The sequence below is a fragment of the Saccopteryx bilineata genome, chromosome 1 (genome assembly GCF_036850765.1).
Source record: "Saccopteryx bilineata isolate mSacBil1 chromosome 1, mSacBil1_pri_phased_curated, whole genome shotgun sequence".
Lineage (NCBI taxonomy): Eukaryota > Metazoa > Chordata > Mammalia > Chiroptera > Emballonuridae > Saccopteryx > Saccopteryx bilineata.
This window is the reverse complement of record NC_089490.1, coordinates 150,454,891-150,463,045: the sequence shown is the minus strand read 5'-3', so window position 1 is coordinate 150,463,045 and position 8,155 is coordinate 150,454,891. Positions and strand designations below refer to the sequence as shown.

The window sequence follows — 8,155 nt, the reverse complement described above, 5'->3', positions numbered from 1 at the left end:
TACTCACATGCTGCAGTGTGTGTTATGTGACGGGAAGCCAGTTCCATGTTTTGTTTTTTTTTTTTTTTTTTTTTTATTCATTTTAGAGAGGAGGTGGAGAGAGAGAGAGAGAGAGAGAAACAGAGAGAGAGAGAGATAGAAGGAGGAGGAGCAGGAAGCATCAACTCCCATATGTGCCTTGACCAGGCAAGCCAGGGTTTTGAACCGGCAACCTCAGTGTTTCCAGGTTGACGCTTTATCCACTGCGCCACCACAGGTCAGGCAAAATTTTTTTTTTTTTTTTTTTTTTTATATTTTATTTATTAATTTTTAGAGAGAGAGGAGAGAGAGAGAGAGAAGGGGAGGGAGGAGCAGGAAGCATCAACTCCCATATGTGCCTTGACCGGGCAAGCCCAAGGTTTCGAACCGGCAACCTCAGTGTTCCAGGTCGACGCTTTATCCCACTGCGCCACCACAGGTCCAGTTCCATGTTTTGACAATCAGCTGGTCCACAGGTTGAAGTTTTTTCATTCCTCCCCACTTGTGTTTGCTCGCCAACTCTTCTTGCTGTAGTGCAAGTCTTTCCAAATCTTCATTCAGTGACTTGAACTTATTCACCCACATGTCTGAGGCCTTCAGGTCAGCAGCTTATAGCTCAAAATCTCTGACGGAGACACCGGGGATGTAACTCAGGTTGGCACTGTCCACTGCACACTCGTGTGGATGGGTGATGAACTTAAAAAGATGAGTGCACTCACGAAATTCTCCAAAGAGTGCTTTGAATGACCGCAGGAGATTAGATGTGAAGCCTGCTAGCTGCTGGAGATCAAGATGTTGAGCAGGGTCACTTGCTGTGCATGCATCTTTAAACTCTCAGTTTTTCAAAGTGTAATAAACGACCTGTTTCAATGTTGGTGATGAAGAGTTTCAGCTTGTTTTCAAATGCAAAAACTGCTTGTTGAAGGGATAAGACCAGGGGTTCCCAAACTATGGCCCGCTGAGGCCATTTATCCGGCCCCCGCTGCACCTCCGATAGGGGCACCTCTTTCATTGGTGATCAGTGAGAGGAGCACGGGATCCATCCTCATCCTGTGCTCCGGGAGTACTGTATGTGGCGGCGCCACAAAGCACAGCATGGCTCACGTACAGTACTACTTCTGGTGACGTGGGATGCACGCATCACGGCTCCGGAAGCACGTCATATCACCTGTTACGGCAGTGACAAATATGGAACCGGATATTGACCATCTCATTAGCCAAAAGCAGGCCCATAGTTCCCATTGAAATACTGGTCAGTTTGTTGATTTAAATTTACTTGTTTTTTTTTTTGTTTTTTTTTTTTTGCATTTTTCTGAAGCTGGAAACAGGGAGAGACAATCAGACAGACTCCCGCATGCGCCCGACCGGGATCCACCCGGCACGCCCACCAGGGGCGACGCTCTGTCCACCAGGGGGCGATGCTCTGCCCATCCTGGGCGTCGCCATGTTGCGACCCTCCTGGGTGTCGCCATGTTGCGACCAGAGCCACTCTAGGGCCTGGGGCAGAGGCCACAGAGCCATCCCCAGCGCCCAGGCCATCTTTGCTCCAATGGAGCCTTGGCTGCGGGAGGGGAAGAGAGAGAGAGAGAGGAAGGCACGGCGGAGGGGTGGAGAAGCAAATGGGTGCTTCTCCTATGTGCCCTGGCCGGGAATCGAACCCGGGTCCTCCACACGCTAGGCCAACGCTCTACCGCTGAGCCAACCGGCCAGGGCCAAATTTACTTGTTCTTTATTTTAAATATTGTATTTGTTCCCATTTTTTTTTTTTACTTTAAAATAAGATATGTGCAGTGTGCGTAGGGATTTGTTCATAGTTTTTTTTATAGTCCGGCCCTCCAACGGTCTGAGGGACAGTGAACTGGCCCCCTGTGTAAAAAGTTTGGGGACCCCTGAACTACACAGTGGGTGGGCCCGTGTTCAGCAATGGACCACACTGGGTAGTGACCAGCTACCAGCACGTAGTCCTCCTTGGCCGCTGCTAGCTGCTTCTTGAGCCAGGACAGCTGTGTACGGGCCATCTTTGGGTCACGAGGCCTCTGTGGCTGCTGGCTGAGGAAGTCATCTGAGTTGCCACACATTGTCACTGTGTCCAGCATGAAGATGGCTACGGTCACATTGGACCGTGGGATCTTGAAACGCAGACGGTAATAAGGGCTGGGGAAGTTCCTGTGGGGGGAATAGAGATGGTGGGCACCGTGTTGGGCAGAGAGGCCCTAGGGTTCAGCTCAGGCCAATGGGCCCCTCTATCTACCTGAGCAAGGATTAGGGATGGGTGGGGTGCTGGCTCACCAGAGCTTAGAGATCCTGGAGTAGGCGATCTGAGCCGACAGGTTGCCTAGATGGTCATGGTTGCCACCCAGCACGTACCATGGCACGTTGCGGAGGGAGGGGGCAAAGAACACATCTTCAAAGGTCTCCTGCAGCAGACAGAAAGAGCACCCGCACCCCGAGGTCAAGCAGCCACCAGGACAAGAGAGATGCTGAGTGCTCTAGGTCCCCACAAGTGTCAGTTTCTCTCTGCCTTCTTCAGTCAAAAGGTTGAATTGTTTCTCCACATGTCCCCCACCCCCACTCCAGCTGCACACACCTGGAACCTTTTGTCGTTGGCATCTTGCACACCAGTGAAGTAGAAATTATCCCCCAGTGACAGGATGAAGTCTGTGCCTAAGATTTTTGCAGTTCTGGCAATCTCCTTGGCGTTGGCTGTTTCCCGGGCTGTGTAGAATGGAGCATTGGGACTCCTCCCCAGTCACCCACAGCCACAAAGCGCAGAACGGGGGCAGTGCAATCAGCCAGGGGGAGCACCAGTGAGGTTTGCAAGAAGAGCAGCACTGTCCTTATGAACATCTGGAAGGGGAGAGACAAGCGTCTGGGGGCCTGGGGCTTAGGTGTGGGCAGCAGGCTCTTGAGACACCCAGTTGCCCTGCTCTGGCCCAGTGGGAAATCCCAGGGGTGCCCTAGTTCCCAGGACTTCACGGCAAAGTCGGCTGGGAGGATGAGTGGGTGGGTGGGGTCCAGTCAGGGACCAGGAAGAGTGACCATGAAGGCTCATTCTGCCCTCCCTCATCCTGAACCCAGCACTTACCCTGGTGGAGGCACAAGCCAGTCAGCTGGGTGCTCCAAGAGGCAGGTGAGTTACAGGGCAGAACTGGCAAGGTCCCTGAGCTTTTATTCTCTGGGGCGGAAATGGATCATTAGTGAGGATGATGCAGTTTCTCCAGGGACTGTTCCAGAAGCCCTCCCCTTGGGTCATGTGAACCTTGGAGTTCCCCAGTCATGGACAAAGGACTGGGGGCAGGAAGGGGGTCTGGAATACAAGTGTAGCCCCACCTACTACACAGCCTCTGTCCCATGAGCTTGTTTGTGTGGTGCCGGGGTGCCGTCATCTGCATGTGCTGCTTGTGCCCCAGCCAGACACGTCGTGTATTTCTGTATTCTCTCAGGACGTGTTTGTTTGCCTGTGTGGGTGTGTCTGAGCTGCTTTCCTTGTGTGGCCAAGCATGCCTATCTAGGTCACATGTCTGCTGTGTGCCTGGTGTCCCCATAGAGCGTACACTGAGCCAGCGAGGCCCATGTGTCTGTGATGTGGGCCTGAATTCTCCGCTGAAATTGTGTGGGATGGTGACTTGGGTTTCCTTGTTTTGTGCCTGGGTTATGTTGTGTGTCTATACTGTGTCTCTAATGTGAGTTGTACGTGTGTGTGGTGTGTTTGACAACATCTGAGTAGGTGTCCAAGGGTCACCCCTCCCCCAAACAGCAGGGTCCAGGAAGTCCTGCCCACATCTTCCTCTCCTCCCCACCCCCATTCCTGCAGGAGGAACCCAGGCAGAAGGCAGCTGATGACACTAGCATGTGACCACACACTTTTGACCCTCACACCGTCAGCAGCAGCCTTTGCACTCTCAAAGTAACCGCAGCCTCTGAGGGTACGTGAGCAGTTGCCTGGGCTCTGGGGCCCCTGCGCGACCTGCCCCTCACCTCCCGGCCTCCCTCTTCCCGCCTGACTAGTCCCCTGCACACTCACGCTGGTCCCTACATTCCATGCCAGGGTGGACAGGGAACCCTATTCAACGCCTAGGTCACCCAGCACGGGCTTGGCCGTCCCTCGTCGCAGCCCCAGTAAAACAGGAAGTGGGTCACGAGAACGGGGGAGACCCCCTCCCATGGGAGGCGGCCATAGCGTCTACCCTCGCAGGGCCCGGCTCACCTGCGGTTGGCGGAGGCCCGGAGTCAGGTCAACCCCTTGGACTGGGGGAGTCGGGCTGCAGAAGTGCGCGGCGCTCGCAGTTGGGGGCTGCCCCACTTTCAGGTGGCAGCGCCCCCCCTCGCCTGCTGGCGGACCCCGGGCCAGCCCAGGTGGGTGACCTGTGGGGCTCGGCCCTTCCCACCTGGCCCGGCTGGCCACGCCCCGGAATCCTGCTCCGCCCCCCGCGCCCCCGCGCCTCCCGGCCTTCGGGCGCCAACGGAGCAGCCGTAAGACTCATAAGCACCTCAGAGGGCGGCCCCTACTCGACACCTGGGGCCTCGGTCGGGCAGCTTGGGGCACCCGACTGCCTTCCCTTTCCCTCACGCAGGCCCGGAGTCATCACCTCCCTTTACGCTCGGGGCGGCCCAGCGCTGATCCGGCTGTAGGTGGGCCTCACCCTATAGTGAGGAAGTCTGTCGTCTTCAGCCTCAGTCTTCTGGTCTTTAAAATGGGTGTGAAGGCAAAAGAGATCTTTCGTAGAAAGAATTCCAAATCATGTAAGTTGAATGTGCCCTCCAGCTAGAACTCAACCCTTCCAGCAGCCCCTTTTGAGTGTGGGCAGGGCCCAAAGAGCTACCAATTATCAGCCAATGAGTAAAGTACTGAAAAACAAAAGCTGAAAACTTTACAGTGGAGACACCTGGCAGACCCCTTCTTAACCAGGTGGTCCTGGCTCACATCATAGCGTAAATCTGCTTGATATCTCGTGGCCCTGATATAATGTAGTACGAAGGGAACTCAACTCTGTGGGCTTCTTCCAGCAACTGGCAACCACGGGCTAATGATGAGAACAATACTAGATATACCCGAATTGAGGGATATCCTACAGAAGACCTGACCAGTACTCTGCAAAAATGTCCCAATTGTGAAAAAAAAAATTGAGGACCTGTCACAGAGTGGATGCCACTGGCAGATATGAGGACACCATGAAATGTGAGATCCTGGGCCTGAAAGGGGGCCTTGGTGCAAAAACTGGCGAGATCCAAATAAAGCTTGTAGTTTCGTGGTTTGTAACACAACTGAGAAACGTAATTTCTTAGTACAGTGTAGTTACAGGTGGATCACAGTTCTAGGAGATACTAGATATAGGAGAAACAGTAAGGAGTATACTGTAGCTCTTTGCACGACATTTTATGCAGCTTTTCTGTAAATCTGAAACATTCCAAATTGAAACAATTTACTTGGAAAATGGGTGTAATCCTAGAAACTGAAAGATGTTTTCAACAAGTATTGAGCACCCACGGTTTGCCCAGTACTGGCTGACACCGCAGTGAGGAAGACAGACAGGAAAACCCACCCTGCTGGGCTGCCAGGCTAGAGAAATTTACATGCTAGCTGTTAATTACTCTCCTTTCTTTGAGGGTGAGGTGGGGCATTCTCCTTCCATTTTATAATTTATGTACTGTTTGGAGTTTTGCTTAAAAAGACCTGTTGGTTATTTTGCCAGCAGAACAAATACAGACTTCCTTTTAACATATCTGTAGTCAAAGGTAAACACAGGAACCAGACCTCCCTCCAGACTCAAGGCAGTGGGTTGTTTTTGGGGAGACAGGTAGGAGAATAGAATTGGGGCTCAGAACAAAGGGGGCTGGGAAAGGGGCTTCAACTTCATCCTTATTGTTTTCTTTCACAAAAAAAGGAAAAAAAGATGATCAGAACCAGTTAGTACCAAATGTTAACATCTGCTTCTTCATGTGGCTGTTACAGGAGTGTTTTAGGGGTAATCTATACTTTGTGGATTATTTTTTTTAATTTTAGAGTGAGAGGGAGGGAGAGAGACAGAGAGACATCAATTTATTGTACCACTTATTTATGCATACGTTGGTTGAGTCTTGTATGTGCCCTGCCTGGGGATCAAACCAGCAACCTTGGCATACTGGGATGATGCTAATAACCAACTGAGCAACCCAGCCAGGGCCTGTATTTTATTTATTTGTTTATTTATTTATTTATTTTCCCGAAGTTAGAAGTGGGGAGGCAGTCAGACTCCCGCATGCACCCGACCGGGATCCACCAGGCATGTCCACCAGGGGGCGATGCTCGATCGCTCTGGGGTGTTTCTCTGCTGCAATTGTAGCTATTCTAGCACCTGAGGTGGAGGCCATGGAGCCATCCTCAGCACCTGGGCCAACTTGGCTCCAATGGAGCCTTGGCTGTGGGAGAGGAGAAGAGAGAGAGGAAGGAGAGGGGTAAGGGTGGAGAAGCAGATGGGTGCTTCTCTTATGTGCCCTGACCCGGGAATTGAACCTGGGATCTCCACACGCTGGGCCGATGCTCTACCAGTGAGCCAACCGGCCAGGGCTGTTTTGATTTTTAATCACACAAAATTATATTTATTATTTTATTGTAATACGTGGTCTTTATAGAAAAGTTGGAAAATGATGAAAAGCACAAAGAAAATAATCACACTCTCCAGTAATACCTCTGCCTAAAGAGTCACAACCATTATGTTTTCTTTTCTGTTGATTTTTCTATACTTACATTTGTCTTCAGGAAAATGATACCATTTTATAAAGTCTTAAAGTATTAGCATTTAGTATACTTTCTAAATTAAAAAGTATACAAAACTCTGAGTGCATGATTAAAATAAATCAAACTTTGTGCAGAGCGTGCAGTGAAACCTGTGGATTCTTGGCTTTATCTCTCTGCTCATCCTCGGAATTCTGAATAAGCTGTTCTCCTTCTGTCTGTCCAGGGGAGCCTTGTTCTGCTGATCCTCTCTGAGGGTGGATCAGGATTTGTCTCAGATCCTCCCTATCCCTCCAGTCCTTCCTTGCTTCCCAACAGCAAGCCAATCACATGGTTGAGTTCCTCCTTTGCACCTATGTGGCCTGCTCACTTCTCCCCTCTTGCCTTCCTCTTACCACTGCTCTGGCCTCTTTACCCTTCCTGGAATAGGTGCTCTGACCTCAGGGCCTTGGCACTTGCTGTTTCACTTGCCTAGAAGGCTTTACCTTCTCCAGATTAACCTTCCTCAGCCCTGTGGCTTGCTTCCCATTGTATTCAAAAAAATTTTTTTTGAATTAAAAAATTTCCAATTTTTATTCATAAAATTAATTAATATAGTAACAACAGATTTACAGAGCCACACATCAATAAGAAAGGAGTAAGGAAACAAAATATTCCAGAAACATCTTCAAAAGTTTCAAAGGAGTATGCACCAGGCTAAAAATCTACAGCTAAACCATTGTCACACAACAGGTTATATTTATTCCTGCATTTTCTCAACATGTTCTTCCTTGTATTTGCCTTTCTCTTTTCCAACTTGTCGAGATTTGGCTTTGTGTTTGAGACTTTTTTCCTGATTTCTGTCCAGTTTTAGCCTGGGGATAACCACCTTGCTCGGGTGAGTGCCCACATGGACAGCTGTGCCGTTAGCCTTCTCAAGCTGCATGTATTTCTTTCTGTATATCCTACTACCTTGCCGATTTGCTGACCTTTGTAGTATCCTCAAACCACCTGGATCTCATCGTCCTTGCTGGTGGGCATGATGCGGACCTCATACTTCTGCTGCAGCTCCTTGGACAGCGGGGAAGACATGATCTTCTGGCAGGCGGGCACGAGGGCACTGAAGTGGTGTTTGTGGGTTTTGCTGTGGTCTGAGGTCACGAAGGGGTTGAACTTCATGGTGACCATCTCTACTCACCAACTTGCCACCAGGAGTGCCTCAAATTTCTTTATCTAAAATGCACCACTCCATCCTCATCTTACTCTGTCACGCTTTTCATTGTTCTTTGTCACCCTTATCATGACCTGACAAACCACACATTTTATTTTTGGTCTGTCTTCCCACTGGAGTGATCTTCAAGGGGACAAGAACTTTTTTAGTCTGGTTTCCTGTTGTGTTTCTCTGGCATCTAGAATCCAGGCAGGCAAAGCAGTTGCTCAGGA

The 8,155-nt window shown here is 50.3% G+C and overlaps 2 pseudogenes; both read right to left on the bottom strand.

The window, feature by feature from the left end:
- Window positions 1–791: 791 nt before the first annotated feature.
- LOC136319374 (tartrate-resistant acid phosphatase type 5-like) lies at window positions 792–4,444 on the bottom strand (annotated as a pseudogene).
- A 3,028-nt stretch (window positions 4,445–7,472) lies between these two features.
- On the bottom strand, window positions 7,473–7,891 carry LOC136334244 (ribosomal protein uL24-like pseudogene; annotated as a pseudogene).
- Window positions 7,892–8,155: the final 264 nt, after the last annotated feature.